Here is a 19,026-nt window from a genome sequence, read left to right as displayed (position 1 = left end):
GCTCAAATCCCCTCTAAGCGTTAAACAATTTGTTAACGTCTTCAGGAAAGGTGGCCATGTGTTTTACAATGGAAGGGACCATCGGCGCAATCGAAATCCCAAAATAGTTGTTCTCTGTTTATACAGAGAAATACTCAAAAACACTATAAAAATCTGCCCAAACTCCTTTTATGGGACCTAAAATATTATCAATTCTGCCCTAGACTCTTATCGGGTCCACCTTTAAATCGCTATTGCAAGTCGCTCAGTCGTGGTTCCTTTGTATTTGCAGAATACATTAAAACACTAAAAATCTCGACGATTGGCTTTATGGTGGACTTCAAATATTATAATATCACATTCCCAAACCCTTTCGGGTCCAGTTTTATTGCAAGTCGCAAGTGTATCGGTCCTGCTCCTTTATATCGCTCCGATGCGATAATGCAATGTGATATAATGTAATCACGTATTGCATGGTCTTTGGGCCTCCGTAAACCTTTCCATTTGTGTTTTGCTGATGCGAAATTGTGAGTTAACTTGGGTCGTCGATCTGCACACTTTATCGATGATCCTTATTGACTCATGCTGATCATTGTCGCAACTTTCATAGGGCTGCCTTTGATAACCTCTACTTGCCACCGCCGATTGCGATATGCCAATCGGATCTGGACCATTGATTAGCTAGATCCAACGACTCCTGTAAAAAGTTGTTCAAGCCTTCGATAGACTCTGTTTTGGCCATTTTTCATGTTTTTTCTCTCTTGATAGTGTAATCCGAATTTTGTGAAGGTTCTCCCCTTGTGATAGCTTTTAAGTATATGAAGACTTAGAGGGTTTAAGGATCCATTTTAGATCACTTCATCTATGATAAAATAAAAACAAAATTACATCATTTCACAAATATATTTTGAAAATCTCTAATGAAATAATAAGAGGCTTTTCCTTATTGAGTAAATTGAGATTTTGGTGCAGTAGAAGGTCCAACTTCTATTGTTGTTGTTGTAGGAGACATCCACTCTCTGTATTTATTTCAGAATGTCATATCTGAGCTCTAAATTTTAACAAACATTGTGTGATCCATTCTGAAATTGGTGACCCTACTATAAGTTGGCTTCTCAGTAAAAAGAGTTCTAATTAACCATAACAGTTGAAAGTCCCTATGAAGATAATTTACAATTGTTTCTCCTTTCAGAACTGTTGTTTTTTCATGAGAAATGCCAATCTTACTTTTGGCTTCTACCAGAAAGGTTTTATAAGTCTCCCAGGGAATGATATTTCCCTGTTGATCCTAGCATGAAGGCAATCTTGCTCTGGTTCTTTTATCAAAGTTGGTATTGAACTTCAAAATATATTCTTTAATCTCTCCCAAATTTGTCTCAGTAGTCTTTCTATACAAAATTTTCAAAACCATTTTGTTTATCTCTAGCACCAATTCTAATCCATCCTCAATCTGCATCTCTCTTAATTCTCATGATGAATTAGAATTAATGAAATCATTCATTTTTTTGGAAAATTTTGCATGTCGTTGGAGATTTTGTTTACTAGAAGTAATTATGCTCTCCAAATATCTAACAATGGATTTCTCCTCTTCTACAATTGACATAAATTCCCAAACATTTTTCACTTTATTAATAATATCATTCCAAATAATCTCACTGAATTGAAGGAGGGACATATTTCCTTTCACTTTCTCCTTCAATTCTTTAATTTCATGAGAGGAAATCTGGTAATCATTTCGATACTTTGAAGTGGTATCTTTGGCCATAGTTAACTCCCTCTTTGTTATCTTTAGGATGTGCTTTGTATCATATAGAATTATTTACATCTTCTTCATCTCATCCTCTGATATATTTAATTTAGTCATTACTCTAGTCATATTCTCTGCAGGATCATCAGAATCAGGGTGTACTAAGATAGTACAGATATGTTTATCTAGTTTCTATTGCAAACTATAATTCATCTCTTTGAGGTCAGAAATTTCATTATTCCTTCGCAAAAGTTCATTTGTTAAAATTTATTTTTCTTTCTCCACTAGAGCTATCTATGGCACCATGACATGCTCCATAGAAGGCAATTCTAACTTTTTCCTCAATACCTAAATTTGGGTCTCTACCCCTTGCAAAAGTTTTTGTACAACAGTTTTGTCTTCAGGATTTACACCAATTTTTACAATCAACTTCTTTAATTATTCACTTTGGGTGAACATGTCTCTATAATTTTCCTTTTCCAATTTTAGCTGATTTACAACCTTTCCTGGTAAATCTTCAACCCTGCTAGCATCTATCTATGTTTTTCTCAATTCACTGTAGATTAATTCTCCAGTTTTCCTATGCAAATTAATCTTGTTAGTCAGTGGAATTTATCTTGAATCTATAGTCAAGTTGAGAGTTTTAAAACCTGATGATGATGAAACAATCAATGCAGAAGGATGAGAGAAACACAACTTCAGATGATTTCTTTCAAGATCCATGGCAGGCAACAATATGGTGTGATAGTCAGAAATAGATTGTGCTTCAAGCTAAGATTCAATATTTTCTTTTACCCTCTAATTTATTTCTTCAATTTGACTATACAATTGTTTTATAACAAGAACAACATTCTTAGATGTTTCTTCAGGGAGAGGGGAAGAAGGTGTACAAGTGGCTTCTCCCAATTGCAACTGAAAACAAATTACAACTGAGGAGATTCTAACTAGAGACTCGAGCTCCTTTTCTATCTCAGAAAATCTTGGCCATTCTGAACTTTGATATGTTTCACCTTCCAAATCAATTATGTCTTCACTGACTCCTTTTAGACCTTTTTCAATATGATGTGTAGTTTCAATCTCTATTCCTCCTTATGCTTTTGTCTTGCCACCATTTGCCATTTTTTCCACATTTGGTTGAGCTTCATGTGTATAGGGAGCATATGAATTTTCAATTCTTCTTTTAGAAATAATATGATGGAGATCATATGACCATTTTTCACCCAGCTGTAACTACATGCCTTCAAGAATCTTCTCCACTTCTCCCATGCCCTATCTATTGTTCATAATAAAAGGCCTAATAGGTTTTGGAAATATGAATAAATGCCCCTTCTTTGCTAGTACAAAATGAACCTAATCAACATTTAAACTTTGTTTGATAAATTCCAAAGAAAATAATCTCACAAGTGCAAATGTGGGAAGTCTATAAGGGGAAACCTCTACTCCATACAGTCTAATATCACCATAGACTTCAAACTAGAACCAATCACCAACTTTAACATCTTTTCTAAGTTGAAGAAGAGATTGTGCCTCTAGAAAAATACAAGGTGGAGGAGAGCTATTTATAATGGAGTAGAAACTGATAAGAAAGAAGTATTAAACTACATAAATCCTTAATAATTGGCATGACTTCTTAAGGTATCTATCTAGTTCACCACTAATTTCCTATTTTTATGTACATCCATTATATTAAGACCCAAATGCATGAATCTCTCCATAGGATTGTCCAATAAAAGATAAGTAACTGATGAAGGAAATCTAAAAAATCAAAAAGAGCAAGGTCTGACAACTGAGAATTAACTAGTTTTTCCCAATAGACAAGTATATCAAGTACAGTCTTAGGTTGCAACATTAAATTAAACATCCCCAAAATGGCTTCGTCAATAACAATTGTGTTGTCCCTTCCCAAAACCTTGGCAATTATTTGTAAAATTGGTCTTATATATTCAGCAAAAGTTTCAAGAGAACACTGAGTAGACTCTATAGGAAATTGTTGTCCTGTAGTCATTAAAAACAAGATCATCTGGGCGTAATCCTTCCTAGACAAATTCTGAAAAGCTGACAACAAGGTTTCTTCTGAAAATGAGGTATAAATATTTGAAGGTGGAAAGTCGAATGCTTATTGAATTAAAAGAGAAGACACTTAAAAATTGTTTTCACCTAATGCATTCATCACAAAGAACTTCTGAGGGTAAAGAGATAATACTAACTAGTAAATAAATTCAAGGAAAACATAAGTTTAAGGAATTATTGCATCAAAAATACGAAACTTTATGGCTGCAACATACACAGGAGACTCTTTTTGGTTGACTCTGTTAGGTTCCTATACCAATAGGTGTCATATTTCATGATTGAACGTGGAAATGCCAAATATGATCATCCTTTCCATGCTGCAAAGGTTCCATATTTTCAAAAATCAAAAATTTAAAAAAAAATGTAAAGAGGGTATGCCCTAAAAGAATAATCAAAGGGCAAAAGAATGAATTGGTCAAGAAAGAAAGAAAATGAACCCCAAAGAAAAGACCAGGAAAGTGTGCTAGTCCAAAATGCCACTACTATTTCATTTTTGAAGAATTCCATTGTGTGCGGTCAGTTGACTTTTACCACAGCTGATGGATGGCCAAACAGCTCAATCTTGGCCAAGTCCATATTTGAATTTACTTGTTTTAGAGATAGAGAATAAAGTCTGTCCAAACAGTTCAAGCTTGGCAGACAAATAGTTAGGTAGAGAAGCAAAGGGTCTCAACAGCTAAATCTGAGCCCTTGGAAGAAATAAGGGCAGACTTAGATAGGGTGGCAGCTAAAAGAAAAGAAGAGAATCAGGGTTTGCTAGTTCAAATGCACCCAAACAAAATGAAGAAAAAATGTTAGGTGTAGCAGAATGGGTAGGTAATTTTGGTGTTGCAGAAGCAGGTTCATGAATAATATTGTCTTTCAAAGATGATTCATCTCAAGGGTATCATAACTACCTTGGCAAAATATGGTGACAACTCATATGTTGCATGTCTAACTCCCCCTCATTCCTCTCACAGCAATTACTCACTAACCTCCCCTAAAGAGATTGAGATCTACTCAATACTCTCAAATACCCTCCATCTTCATGTAAAGATTTAAGTAAAATGATATTTTTCTTAAAGAATAAAGCCACATTTCCTGTGTAAAACATTTATCTTCTCTTAAGCCTAAGTTATCCAACTTTGCTGCTTAAAAACCCTCTCATTTCCCTAAGCCTAAGTTCTTAACTCTACAACTTAGCACTTCCTCTCAAAACCCATATTAATTCCTAACATATATTATATAAATCCCTAAATTAAACTCCTCCCCCTATTATATAAAATAACATAAAATTCCCTAAAAATATAAATATCCCAACCCCCGGCTTAATATAGCCATATACTAAGGTTTATGGGGATTATTGGTTCAACTGGAACCATATAACAACCCGCTGCGCTCAAAAATAAGGGATTTATTTAACACCTGGTTAAATAAATAACCGTGCCTGCAAAACCCAATAACCAAAGGTTATAACCCAAAAACATTACAAAACATTGAATATTATATGGGCGGGACCCGCGCCATACCTCCCTGCCAACTCCTCGTCCCGTCAACCGTCGGATCTGATCCCGCAAATCGGATAGCTTGTGTCCATATCGGAACCCCTCTGATGTCTGAAAGATAGTGCCCGATGAAAAGCGGTATTTCCGACGTACTGCAGGATGTGTGTCGTTCACCCACTACCATCGCATCCCCTCCGCCCGAAACCACCTTTGTTCAAAAGCAGTGCGAGGAATACCATATACCGCCTCATGGAACCCTGATGATGTCATCCGATGACATCACCTCCATGTCATCCGCCATGTCATCTGACACGTCACCTTCTGTACCCCGCTACACGACAAAAAAATTATGTCATGATGACGTCATAACAAAAAAGTGCCAAAAGCCCGTAAAGCCCAAATTTTGTTAAAAAACTCGTGAAAGTGATTGTTTTCGTCGATTTCTATTCGTTGTTTTGCAGAACCTTTGCATGCAAATTACGATGAATTTTCCACTAAAACTCCAGTCCGTCACCTTGACCACCATAATCCGGCATCCTGCTCTACAAATCATTGTCCAAACGGCCAATTACTCTATGGCGCGTCACTAAAACACAAGTATTTTTCCATTCCTCCCAAACCCTGAGTATTTCTAGTTTTTTCTTTGCATTCCACTCGAAGAACCAATAATCCAACAAATTCAATCCATAACCCTTCAAAAATACGTCCCAACCATACCTGTTTTATCCATTTTTTCTGCAAAAACCTCGACTGTCGCAGCTAAAAACACAGTGAGCTGATAAAAGTAGGTATTTACCAAAGTCTTCTTCCCAAGCCCCCTGTTTTTAACTTTCCTCTGCAAAATTTCCAAAAAACGTTTAAATTCAAGCTCAAATCGTCAAAGCTTCTTTCAAAAAGAGCACCATTACCACTGTTTTTATCCAGCTTTCTGACTAAACTCTGCAAACTTTGTTTTTTACTATGAATTTTACCTAGTGAGGTGATTTCTAATTAAAACTCAGTCTGCAATTTCCTGAGAAAAACCCCAGAGCCAGTATTCTGTTTTCTGTTGCTGCACAGACCCAAATTCCAATTAAAAACACAGACATTTGAGCAATGGAGGCTCCAGTGGCCTTCAATATTGCCCCTCTCAATGCTCCACATAAAGAACTTGAGTGGATGCCCCTTGCTGACAGGGATTTCCAAATCAAGGATATGATGGGTGACAAGCCTCACCTTCAATATTTTTATGAAATTAAGAATAGCTACAGAAGAAATACAAATGTCTTTGGAATTTGGGAGTCCAACATGCCCATCCACTACCTCCCTTCAGTAAATGTATTCCCTGACCTCATTCTCCAATGTCATGCCAATTATGAGCCCACTCAAAGAGCATTTACGGCTCCATCTGGGACTGTCCTCTTCTATATTACTCCTTAATCCATAAATGAGATGCTGCACTGGCCCCTCTCTCCATGGGATTCTTGCTTGACCAAGGTGCCAAACTACCTAGTTCAGAGATAACCAGAATTGCTCAGTTATTCATGAAACCAAATTGCCAGCCCCAGCAGCCTCCTTATCTGCATTCTTGGTTTAATGAGGTAGGGAGATTCATTGTAGACATGATATCCTACATCTTAGGATTCAAAACCAGTGAGTATGTTGATGAGACTACCTTAGTTATGATGTCCATTTTTGCTCCAAGACAGCCCCCTGTTGTCAAGTATGATTTTGCTACCTTCATAGCTAATAAAATCCATGAGCAATTCATGAGCCTGGACAGAGAAAGAGTGTTCAAATACACATCCTACATATATCATTTGTTGCTATACAATCAACCAGGTAGTTTCCAATTCTCCCTCAAAAAATTGGATTGCAAAGGAGAGCCTAGGTTAGTAATCTTCTGGACCTCAGTTTTCCACCTTGTTAATGATTCCCCTTATTCTTACTGTGAATTCATTGACCTATTCATACATCCAGCCTCCTCTTTACTAATGACAAGTCCTCCAGATAGACTTTCTAGTGAAATGCAGAGAATTTTACAGCTCTCTAAAAGCTACAACATAGGTGACTGGTACTTTTACTAAAATCACACTGAAATAAGAATATATGGCTCTGAACTATGCCCCTACAAGCTACCCAAATTTGTGCCCATGAGGCTGTTTTCACTAGAGTACTTCAGGTAGTTTATCCATGCAGACTTAATCCACTTTTGCAACGCTAAGAAAAAGGCACAGCTCAAAATAAGAAATCAATTGGGCCCTTTTATCTTTAATAAAAGGGAAGCCTGGGAGGAGGCAGATAAGATTCTAGGGGAGCAACTTATGCTGAAACAAAGCTTTTATTGGGCACCATATGACCCTGGTCATTTTATAAGTTATAGAAAAGTCAAAAACAACCTGGCACCATATGTTCATTGCAAGATCCCTGAAATCCAACAGTATGCTAACCAACAAGAATGGTTAGAGGGCACATTAGTTGAATAGATTACTGAAGAAGAAAAACTGGAAAAGGCTATGAAAGGGCTTGAAAAAATGCTTGACCTGGACTCTTTTGGATAGGTATCCTTCAAGCTACCCCAGCACATAGGAGGTGACACATCTTTTGCCGAGACTTCTCAACAACCATTACAAAAGGCCAGCACAACATTAGCTAAAGGCAAGGAGGTAATAGGTAGGGAACAGAAAACAATGGCAGATCATCCAGATACATCAAAGGAACAAAGCCAAGGGCAAGGTTCTTCAACACAGACAAAGGTGCCTGAAATCCCTGTATTACAAACTCCTCTAAATGAGGAAAGAGGCAAGAAAGGAGACAGGTAGGAAGACACACCTATAGGTGGATCAGCAGAACAGAAAGGGGAAAAAAGGCAAAGGTTAAATCGTTACTCTGAAGAGGAACTCTTGGAAGAGACAACAGGCAACCTGAGAGGTGAGGGAAGAACTGAACAGCAGACTCCTCCAATTTTGGAAACATCAACTAGCTCATATCAGCAAGAGCTAGAGAAGCAGCATGGTGTGGAGGTTACATCCACTAGGCCACAGAGCAAGCAAGGCTCGGATATCAATAAAGCATTTACTGAAATAAAGACTAGAAATGAGCCAGTAAGGATCCAACTTTATAATCAATTGCTGAGAATGGCCCCCACAAATCAACAAAGGTTAATGGCAGCATACGATATACAAGAAGGAAAAATGACCCTTAGTCACTTCAAGCCCACAATGCAACAGCCACAGTCAGCTGTTGATTATATCAGGACCAATCTGGAAGTTCTCTCTAAAGACATCCACCCAATGGACCAGATTGAATTACATAAACAAACCGGAGAAATGGTGTACTCCACCCTGGCAGACAAAGCATTATTAGCTCACAAATTGCAAAATTCATTACATAATACTTCTGCCCAATTGGAATTGGAAAAGGCTTCTTCTTTGGCTAAGGATAATAGAATTAAATCCTTAGAAGAAATTATCATAGAGCTGGGACATGATCCCAAGGATCCCAAAGGCATCCAAGCATTAATAAGAAAGAAGGAGGAAGACATTGCAGCCCTCAAAAAGAAATTAAAGCTACCAATTACAATGCATCCACAAACCACAGAAGTTGCACAGCAGAAAGCAGAGGATGACATGATGGGTTTACTGATGAGGATGAATGAGAGATTGGCAGAAACAGAGAAGGCATTGGAGGAATCACTACAAGGAAAACAGGGAGAGTTGGCCTCTCAGCCATCTCAAACAGCTCCGATTGTTACAACTACTCCTTCTACAGTCACAATAGCAGTCCCTCCTACTAATTCGGCATCAACAGCACCAAGCACTACATCAACAATAGCAACAACAACAACAGTACCAGATACTAGCATGAGCATGGAAAAGATGATTAAGGAAATAAAAGAATTAGAACTCCAAATGGCAGAACTGAAGGAAGCCAAAGAAAAACTGGCCAAGTTAGAGGTAAGCTATGATAAATCCAAAATAACTGTGGCTGAAAAAACAAGAGGTAAAGGCCTTGGAAAATAAGGTAAAATCCTTGGAGAAATATCTTACTCTTCATAAACCTCTATCAGAAATCAAAACAATTTTGTGGACTAAGATTGGCTAGTCCATCACTGATCAATGGAGATCAATAAAGACTATCCATGAGCAAATTGAATTGATAGAAATAGCCCGGGTGGAGATTCAAAAGGCCAGAGCATTATTGAGCAACATGCCCGAACAGACCAATAGACTAATTCATTTTTTGAATACTCATACTAGAGAACAACTAGCAGCTCTAGATATCGGGGATAGAACAGGTACCATTTTGACAGTTAAAAAGGTGCTGACTATGAAGAATTTTATACAAAATCTGAAGAGAAAGTGTCAAGAAATGTAGATAGAAATAAATGCTTTTACAGAAAAGTTTACAGCCTTACAGCAAAAGGGTTTACCCAGTTTGTTAACCAGCAATCAGAGGTTGTTGACACATGAACAATATGCTCACAGGGTGAATACATATGTTACCAATCAGATCACAACATCATCAAGCACTACAGAGGACATAGTACCTCCCTCTGGACAAAGCTTATATGACAAGTTGGAAAATTTGTTCTATATTGAGCATGAAATAACACATCTTTTTGAAGTCCAACCCAATTTCTACAGGTATACTGAAGCTGATGAAATATTGATAAAACTACAAAGACACCAGTTGCCAACAGACCAATGGTGGCAGAGCATGTTAGAGGTTTTACCAAGGTAGTTTTAATTCTCTTTTGATCATCTGCATATAATCAAATTCAATGCACGTGTCACATATCATAAAAATGAAAACAACAGAGGAAGGAATTCACGCCAAAATCCATTAAAGCAGAATTAGGCACAGATGACAGGGTTGGGACAGCAATGCAGGAACGCAAATTAAAGAGACAGCTACCAACCGACTTGTTGAGTTAAAAAGTCAAATATATCTTACCACCTAAGGCAGCCAGTACAATGGAAATTACTCCTACATTCATTACGCTCTGTTTTCAATGTCATTTACTCCTTTTGAAGAAGTAGATGGATAAAGTTATTACTTGATATTTTCCCTATGAGATATTTTGTAACTCTTTTTGTATAAATACCTCCCCTAGAGATGTATTGGGGGTTGGCTGGTGAATATCATTCTGGACCTGTGCTGTAGATTTGAGAACTCTTCCGAATAAAGATTGCTGGAATGCTTTGTTGATCAACTCTCTGGTTATGAAATTAATGGTAGAAGAATATGTTGCAGAATTCTTGAACTATCTCATGGATCAATAAGTCTTTTAACTCTTGTTTTACTCTTTCTGTGTTTTATATATCATCTAAGTATCATGTTCTAAATTGTAGGAAAAAAGAATAGCCCATAATTTACTTTGTTGTACTCTGTGTTCAATTCCTGTCATTTTTTATGTTTTCTACAGGACTAGCATAGGCAAGAATTCTTGACTCCTCTTGTCTCCCTGGTTCTTACACCCTGAATATAATTAAGGAATTCTTAACTGCTCCTTGGTAATATTTACACAATTTCCCTCTTTTAGCATAATGAAAGATTCTTAATTTCCTTTCATTCCCTAACTCCATTTCATCTTATTCTTGCTTGAAAATTTTTCCATGGCTAATTATCTTGCTCTGTAGTTCCTCCTTTGCCAAAGAATCCATAACCAGCAGTTCACCTTCATTGAATCCATTAACCCAATGGTCTAAACTTCTCATACTTTGCAACCCTGTTTTATTGAATGTCACCATCCAAACACCAAACAAATACTTGTACTTCATGACTAGCCTAAAATACCTCAAAACATAGCTAAATTTTAAAGAGAGAGCTCTCTCTGGATACAGATTGGCTAGAATTTGCATCCAAAAGATTGGTTAGTGGTTACCTCATCCATATTCCCTTTTCTCAGATCTTTTGGGGAACAACCTAAGTGATAACAGACTCAAATATGCTAACGAAGTTCCATTAAATTTAGAGAGCAAATTGGACCAAAAACATCCCTCTCGATGTCCATTAGAGGAATGTGGTTAGAAGAACCTGACAAAACAACTTTCTTTGACATTCTGAGGACTTTAATAGTTGTAGATTATGTATAAATACCTAGTTAAAGGACGGCTAGAAATAGTGACTTCGGATTCCAATGGGATGGTGACTACGACATGCTATAGACATGGGAAATGAGAACGAAAAAATGGAAAAATGGGGCGAAAATGGAGTTTATGGAGAAAATAGAAAATGGGAGGGAGAACAAATTTAAATGCTAAAGTGACATGTACGGGAATGATTTTGTGGAGAAAATGCATGAATTTGTGATGGGGTGACATGGTTGTGACAAGGTGATGACGTGGAGAACTAGTTCGTCAGAACATGCTTGCTTGTTGTGGAATTTTAGGGGCACCTACCAAGATAGGGAGAACCTGCTACTGGTGATCCCACAGATGATATCATTTGTCGATTGATAGTCAATCATTGATAGTTTGACTACTCTATAGAGCCACCCACTAGCATAATTGTTGAGAAATTCATGATTTCAAGTTGAAACTGTCGAGGGGTCACGACATGACATTTAACTCCGCCCAACGAAAAAGCCTTCCATTTAACTGTATAATATATTTTTATCAAAAAAATTCTGACTAGGCCCCGATAGAATTAATGCTACTTTTTTTTTAATCAAAATCTTAATACTTCTTCTAGATTTCAATTTTGATTTTTTTTTTTTTGTGAAATATATAATTTTTTTCTTTTCACAATTTTAAAACACAATGAAAAATAAGCTACAACACTTCCAATGGGTTTCCTTCCAGCCGACAACTCCATAAGATCCAAAGCCTCTTTTTTTTCCAAGGCTTCCATTTTTTCAATCATGGCCTTTCTCCAAAAATTTTGATCCTCTAGATCCATTGCCTCCTTAATAGTTTTGGGATCATCATCTATAATAGATAAAGAAAAATTTGAACAAAAGATAGATGGATTATACCTCTTTGGTTTCCTTCTCTCTCGAACTGATCTCCTCAAAACTAGAGTGTGTTTCTCTTACTCTTCTGATCCTTTTCCTATATCTCTAAACACCAAATCTCAATTGTACACAACCTTCCTAGTTTCTAGGTTCTAAAGCTTGTAACTTTTTAAACCATCATTATAACTAATAAATAAGTACCTTTTAGATTTAATATCCAACTTGGTTCTTTTCTCCTTTGGAACATGTACATATCCATCACAACAAACTACCTTGAGATGTGAGAGAGAGGGTTTCTTACCAGTCTATAAATCATGTTGAATATTATCCTCCAACGTTGATGAAGGTGATTTCTTAAACAGGTAACATGTAGTATCCATTGTATCTACCTAGAATTCCTATCCTAACTTGGCACCACTAAGCATTCTTCTTGCCTTTTCCATCAACATCATGTTCATTCTTTTTACAATTCCATTTTGTTGAGGTGTGTATGGAGTATTCTTATGTCATTTTATACCTCACTTCTTACAAAACTCTTAAAATTCCTTCTTGTAGAACTCTTCACCATTATATGTCGTTAATAGCTTAAACTTCTTCTCTGTTTGATTTTCCACTAGAACCTTAAATTCGTTAAACCCGTCAAATACTTCATATTTATTCCTAAGGAAATATATCAATGTATTCCTTGAGATTTCATCTATAAATGATACATAATACAAAGAATTACCTAGTGATGGAACCGAAACAAGTCAAAACATATCACTGTGCATAAGCTCTAATATCACTCTTGCCCTAATAGCACTAGAGGGGAAACTCACCTAATTCTACTTCTCATATACACAATGTTCACATAAATCGAAATCTAGAGAGAAATTAGACATACCTTCTACCACACCATTACCATGCAGTATTCAAAGGCCCTTCTCTCCAATGTGTTGTAGTTTATGATGCCACAACATAGTCTTTTCACCAAAGACTAGAAGCTTTTTTTATTCACTTCCAGGGACCACAAAACTATTGCACTAATCAATAACAATATCGCTTAGAAACTTGTATAACATTTTGATCTGAACCCTCCTCATCAATAACAGTGCTTCCCAAACCATCTTGTAGGTATCTTTATCGAACACTAGTTTTACACTTTCATCATCCATGTTGCTTACATAAATTATATTTCTAGCGAATGCAAGAATTCTAAGAACATTAGGATGTTTTCTAATCCTTCCAACTTGCATCTTCAGCTTGAATTTTCCATGTCCTATTATTCTAGTATTCTTGTTATCAACTAGGAAGGCGTGACCACTATCATAATTCTCGTACTCAAAAACCACTCCCTATGACAAGTCATGTGAAAATATGCACCTGAGTCAATCAACCATGCTGTTATAGAATTATATATTACATAGCAATGGAATACATAAAATATTGCATAAATATAAACACAGAAAACACATAAAACAAGAGAGACATAGATTTACGTGGTTCGTCCAGTCTGGGCTACGTCCACGGAGAAACAACCAGTCCTTCTTTCCATATTATCCAGCAAACTGAACAGATACAACCTACATTAGATCCGTTTTAATTCCCTCTTCGCTCTCAATCTCCTCTCTCTTCCTCACTCAGAATATAGATATGCATAGACGCAACAAAATTCCCTCATATATAGCGAGGGGTTGCCTTCTAGGGCAAAAAAACCCTAAATTAAACATAACTTCTACCGTCAGATCTCCACCTAATGAACGACCCAAATTGACTACGAAATTACAACATTTTACAAGGCAATATTACATCTATTCTTAGCTTCGGGGGCACTGCCCCCATGTTGTGTGTGGAGCATGATTGTTCAGAGGTCTTTGTTTCAGCCAGATGTATACCCCAGGAAGTTTGTACACCCCTCCATGTGGGGGGGTGCTGGGGGGACTTGTCCCCCTGGAAAGGGTCCAGGGGGACTGATCCCCCTCGGCTGAGGGGCTCGAGGGCAACGCCCCCGAAGCTAAAAATAGATGTAAAATTGCCTTGTAAAAGTATAGTAATTTCTAGTCAATCTGGGTTGTTCATTAGGCGGATGATCTGACGGTAGAAATTATGTTTAGTTTAGGTTTTTTTTCCCTAGAAGGCAACCCCTCTCTTTGTATGAGGGCATTGTATTTGAGGCTAAGATATAGATGTGTATTCTGTGAGCAAGAAACAGAGAGGTGAGACTGTGAGAGAAAACAGAGGATATTACAGCGGATCTGCTGTAGGTTGTGTCTCTTCATTTTGATGGATAATAGAAAGGAAGGACGGGCTGTTCGGGGTGGACGTAGCCCAAACTGGGTGAACCACGTATATCTGTGTCTCTCTTATTTTATGCATTTTCTGTGTTTATATTTCTGCAATATTTTATGTGCTCCACTACTCCGTAATATATAATTTTATAACAACTGGTATCAGAGCCGAAGGTCTATTTCGTTGATAAACTCGCAGGAAAGAAGGATTCATCATTTGAGTGGGATCAATGGCAAAAGATGGTAAGTTTAGGGTCTAGAAATTTAATGGCCAAAACTTCTCGCTATGGAAGATGCAAATGGAAGATTATCTGTATCAGAAAGATCTGTACCTACCATTGAGCGGAAAAAAATGAAGCCGACGGCTATGACAGATGAAGAATGGAACCTTCTCAATAGAAAGGCACTCAGAACAATATGGTTGTGCCTCACTGCATCAGTCGCCTTGTCGAAAATATATGAAAAACCCTCGACCTCAAACAAGGTATTTCTTATGAAACAGTTATTTCATATGAAGATGTCAGAAGGTGGATCTGTTGTAGATCATTTAAATTATTTTAATAAAGTTACAAGTCAGTTAAGTTCTGTAGGGGTAAACTTTGAAGATGAAGTTAGAGCTCTGTTATTCTTGTGCTCATTACCAGAAAGTTGAATGGTTTAGTAATGGCCATTAGTAATGATGTCTCTAGATCTAGTACTTTAAAGTTTGCTGATGTTTTCGGTGCTATCCTTAGTGCGGAAATTCAACGGAAAAGTTCCGGTGAGACATCGGGTAATGCTTTGAGTGTAGAGTCTAGGGGAAGAAAAATGGAAAGAGGAAAGAGCTCAGGATATCGCAGTAAATCAAGGAAAGGTAGATCCAAGTCCAGATTGGGGATAGTGTGTTGGAAATGCAGAAAGAAAGGACACCTAAAGAAAGACTATAGATCTCAGAAGGGAAAAGAAGGAGATGCACAGCAAGAAAACAATCATGAAGAAAATGTGATAGGTGAGGTGTTACAAGATGCTTTGATTCTTTCTTTCGACAATATCACTGATTCCTGGGTGGTAGATTCAAGGGCCTCATTCCATGCCACACCTGATAAGAAATACTTTCACGACTATGTTCAAGGAGATTTTGGACAAGTTCGTTTGGGTGATGATAAACTCTGTAAAATTGTTGGAATGGGTAAGGTTCTTGTAAAACAACAGAATGGAAACCAATGGCTACTAAAAGAGGTAAGGCATGTTCCAGATCTAAGAAAAAGCCTGATTTCAATAGGGCAGTTAGGCGGTGAAGGTTGTGTGACAACTTTCACAGATAAAGCTTGGAAGGTCACCAAAGGAGCCCTGGTAATAGCAAAAGGTGAAAAGGTTGGAACATTGTATTTATGCAATGGTATTTCTAACTCTATTAATGCTTTAAGTTCCAAAGGAGAAAATGCAGCATTATGGCATCATAGGCTCGGACACATGAGTGAAAAGGGGATGAAGATTATTCACTCAAGGAATTTGTTGCCGGTTTTGAAGAATGTTGATTTGGACTTCTGTGAGAATTGCATTTATGGAAAACAAAATAGAGTCAAATTTCTCAGAGTTGGGAAAGAAAAGAAGAGCGAAAAATTAGAGCTTGTGCATATAGATGTATGCGGACCTGCTCAAGTATCATATCTTGGTGGCTCTCCTTATTATGTTACCTTTATTGATGATGCAACTAGAAAAACTTGGATTTATTGTATTAAGAATAAATCTGATGTATTTGATACTTTCAAGAAATGGAAAGCTTTGGTTGAGATTGAGACAGGAAAGAAATTGAAGTGTCTTAGGTCAAATAATGGAGGTGAATATTGCAGCAAAGAGTTTGATACGTACTGTTCAGAGCATGGAATTCACAGAGAGAAGACAATTCCAAGAACACCACAAGAAAATGGTGTGTCAAAAAGGATGAAAAAAACAATCATGGAGTGTGCACGGTTCATGAGATTACATGCAGGATTGCCTTTACAATTTTGGGTAGATGCTGTAGATACTACTGTTTATCTAATAAATAGTGGGCCTTCAAGTTCCTTGGATGGCAGTTTTCCAGAGGAAGCATGGACAAAGGAAAAGGTAAACTACTCTTTTTTAAAGCCTTTTGGTTGTGAGGCCTTTGTCCATATTGATAAAGAAAATAGAACAAATCTTGAGGCAAAGTCAAAGAAATGTACCTTTATTGGATATGGTGTTAATGATTTTGATTATCGATTATATGATTACAAAAATCACAAAATCATTAGGAGCAGAGATGTAATATTCAATGAAAAGGTCTTGTATAAAAATCAGTTGCAGGAAAAGAAACAGGAAAAAGAAAACAAGGAATACGCAGTTCTTGATGAAATCACTGAAAAAGTGAAGGTGCCTGAAAATAATAATAATCAACAATAGCAACCACCACAACAGCAAAAGGCACCCCAAACCCCTGAAAGTGGTGTTAGAAGATCTATCAGGATAAGTAGACCCCCTGAATGATACTCTCCTTGATTATATTATTTATTGTTGACTGATTCTAGTGAACCCGAATGTTATGAAGAAACAATGCAGGTTGATAGCAGGAAGAAGTGGGAGATAGCCATGGAAGAAGAGATGGACTCCTTAATGCATAACCAGACTTGGGACTTAGTTAGGTTGCCTACAGGAAAAACTACATTGAAGAATAAATGGGTTTACAGGCTGAAGGAAGAAGATGGAGGAAAACAGAGGTACAAATCTAAACTTGTGGTGAAGGGGTTTGCACAAAACAAAGGTATTGATTTTGATGAAATATTTTCTCCTGTTGTTAAAATGACTTCAATCAGAACTATTTTAAGTCTAGTAGCAGCTGAAGATTTCCATCTTAAGCAGTTAGATGTAAAGATAACCTTTCTCTATGGGGATTTGGAGGAAGAGATATATATGCAGCAGCCACAAGGATATGAGGTGAAATGGAAGGAGAAACTACTGTGCAGGTTGAAGAAGAGCTTGTATGGCTTAAAACAGGCTCCATGACAGTGGTATCTAAAATTTGACAAGTTTATGTCTGAACAAGGTTATACTAGATGCCACTCTAATCATTGTGCTTATCTGAAAAAGCAAAATTATGGCAGCTATATTATATTGTTATTGTATGTAGATGACATGCTTGTTGCAGGGTCTAACATGCAGGAAATAAATGTGCTCAAAAGAAAATTGGCAAATTCATTTGTAATGAAGGATTTGGGAGCTGAAAAACAAATCCTTGGTATGATAATCACTAGAGACAGGAAAAATCGCAAATTAACATTGTCTCAGAATGAGTACATACAAAAGGTGTTAAAAAGCTTTAATATGCACAATGCAAAACCAGTTAGTACACCTTTTGCTAGCCATTTCAAACTTAGTAAGGAAATGTGCCCAAAGACCCAAGAAGACATGGATTATATGTCTAAAGTTCCATATGCATCAGCAGTTGGAAGCTTAATGTATGCAATGGTCTGCACAAGGCCTGATATTGCACATGCAGTGGGAGTTGTAAGAAGTTACATGAGCAATCCAGGAAAGGAACATTGGATGGTAGTGAAATGGATTCTCAGATATTTGAAAGGTACCACAAATCAAGCATTATGCTTTGGTGGTGCAAACATGTCCCTACAGGGTTATGTTGATGCAGATATGGCAGGTGACAGAGATAACAGGAGGAGAACTATAGGATATGTATTTATTGTTGGTGGAACAGTTGTCAATTGGGTTTCAAAAATCCAAAGTGTTGTTGCACTTTCAACAACAGAAGTAGAGTATGTTGCTGCTACAGAGGCTAGTAAAGAAATAATTTGGTTACAAAGGTTTATGGTTGAATTGGGTAAGGAGCATGATATGGGCAAGTTATACAGTGATAGCCAAAGTGCCATTCATTTTTCAAAGAACTCATCATTTCATTCTAGGACTAAACACATACCGTTCAAGTACCATTTCATACGATCAATGTTGGAAGATGGAGAGTTGAAGCTGGAAAATATACACACTAGCCAGAATCCTACAGATATGATAACAAAAGTTGTAACCAGGGAGAAACTGAGAATATGCTCAGTTTCAGTTGGTCTTCAAGGATGACGATGAAGATGAAAAATAGCCAGGTGCAAAGAGGAGTCCTTGTCCAGCAAATGAAGCAGTGGTGGAGTTGCTACAATCATTCTCCAAGTGGGAGATTGTTGTGTGTGGAGCATGATTTTTCAGAGGTCTTTGTTTCAACCAGATGTATACCCCATGAAGTTTGTACACCCCTCCACACGGGGGGTGCGGGGGTGACTTGTCCCCCCGGTGGAGGTCCGGGGGGGCCGATCCCCCCCCGGCTGGGGGGTCCGGGGGCCAGCGGTCCCCCAGCAAGGGCTCGGGGGCAGTGCCCCCAAAGCTAAAAACAGATGTAAATTTGCCTTGTAAAAGTATGGTAATTTCTTGTCAATTTGGGCCATTCATTAGGCGGATGATCTGACAGTAGAACTTATGTTTAGTTTAGGGTTTTTTTCCCTAGAAGGCAACCCCTCTCTTTGTATGAGGGCATTGTATTTTAGG

The sequence above is a fragment of the Pinus tabuliformis genome, chromosome 4_1 (genome assembly GCF_031772625.1).
Source record: "Pinus tabuliformis cultivar Carrire ecotype Pingquan chromosome 4_1, CPIR1, whole genome shotgun sequence".
NCBI lineage: Eukaryota > Viridiplantae > Streptophyta > Pinopsida > Pinales > Pinaceae > Pinus > Pinus tabuliformis.
This window is presented reverse-complemented; position numbering follows the sequence as displayed.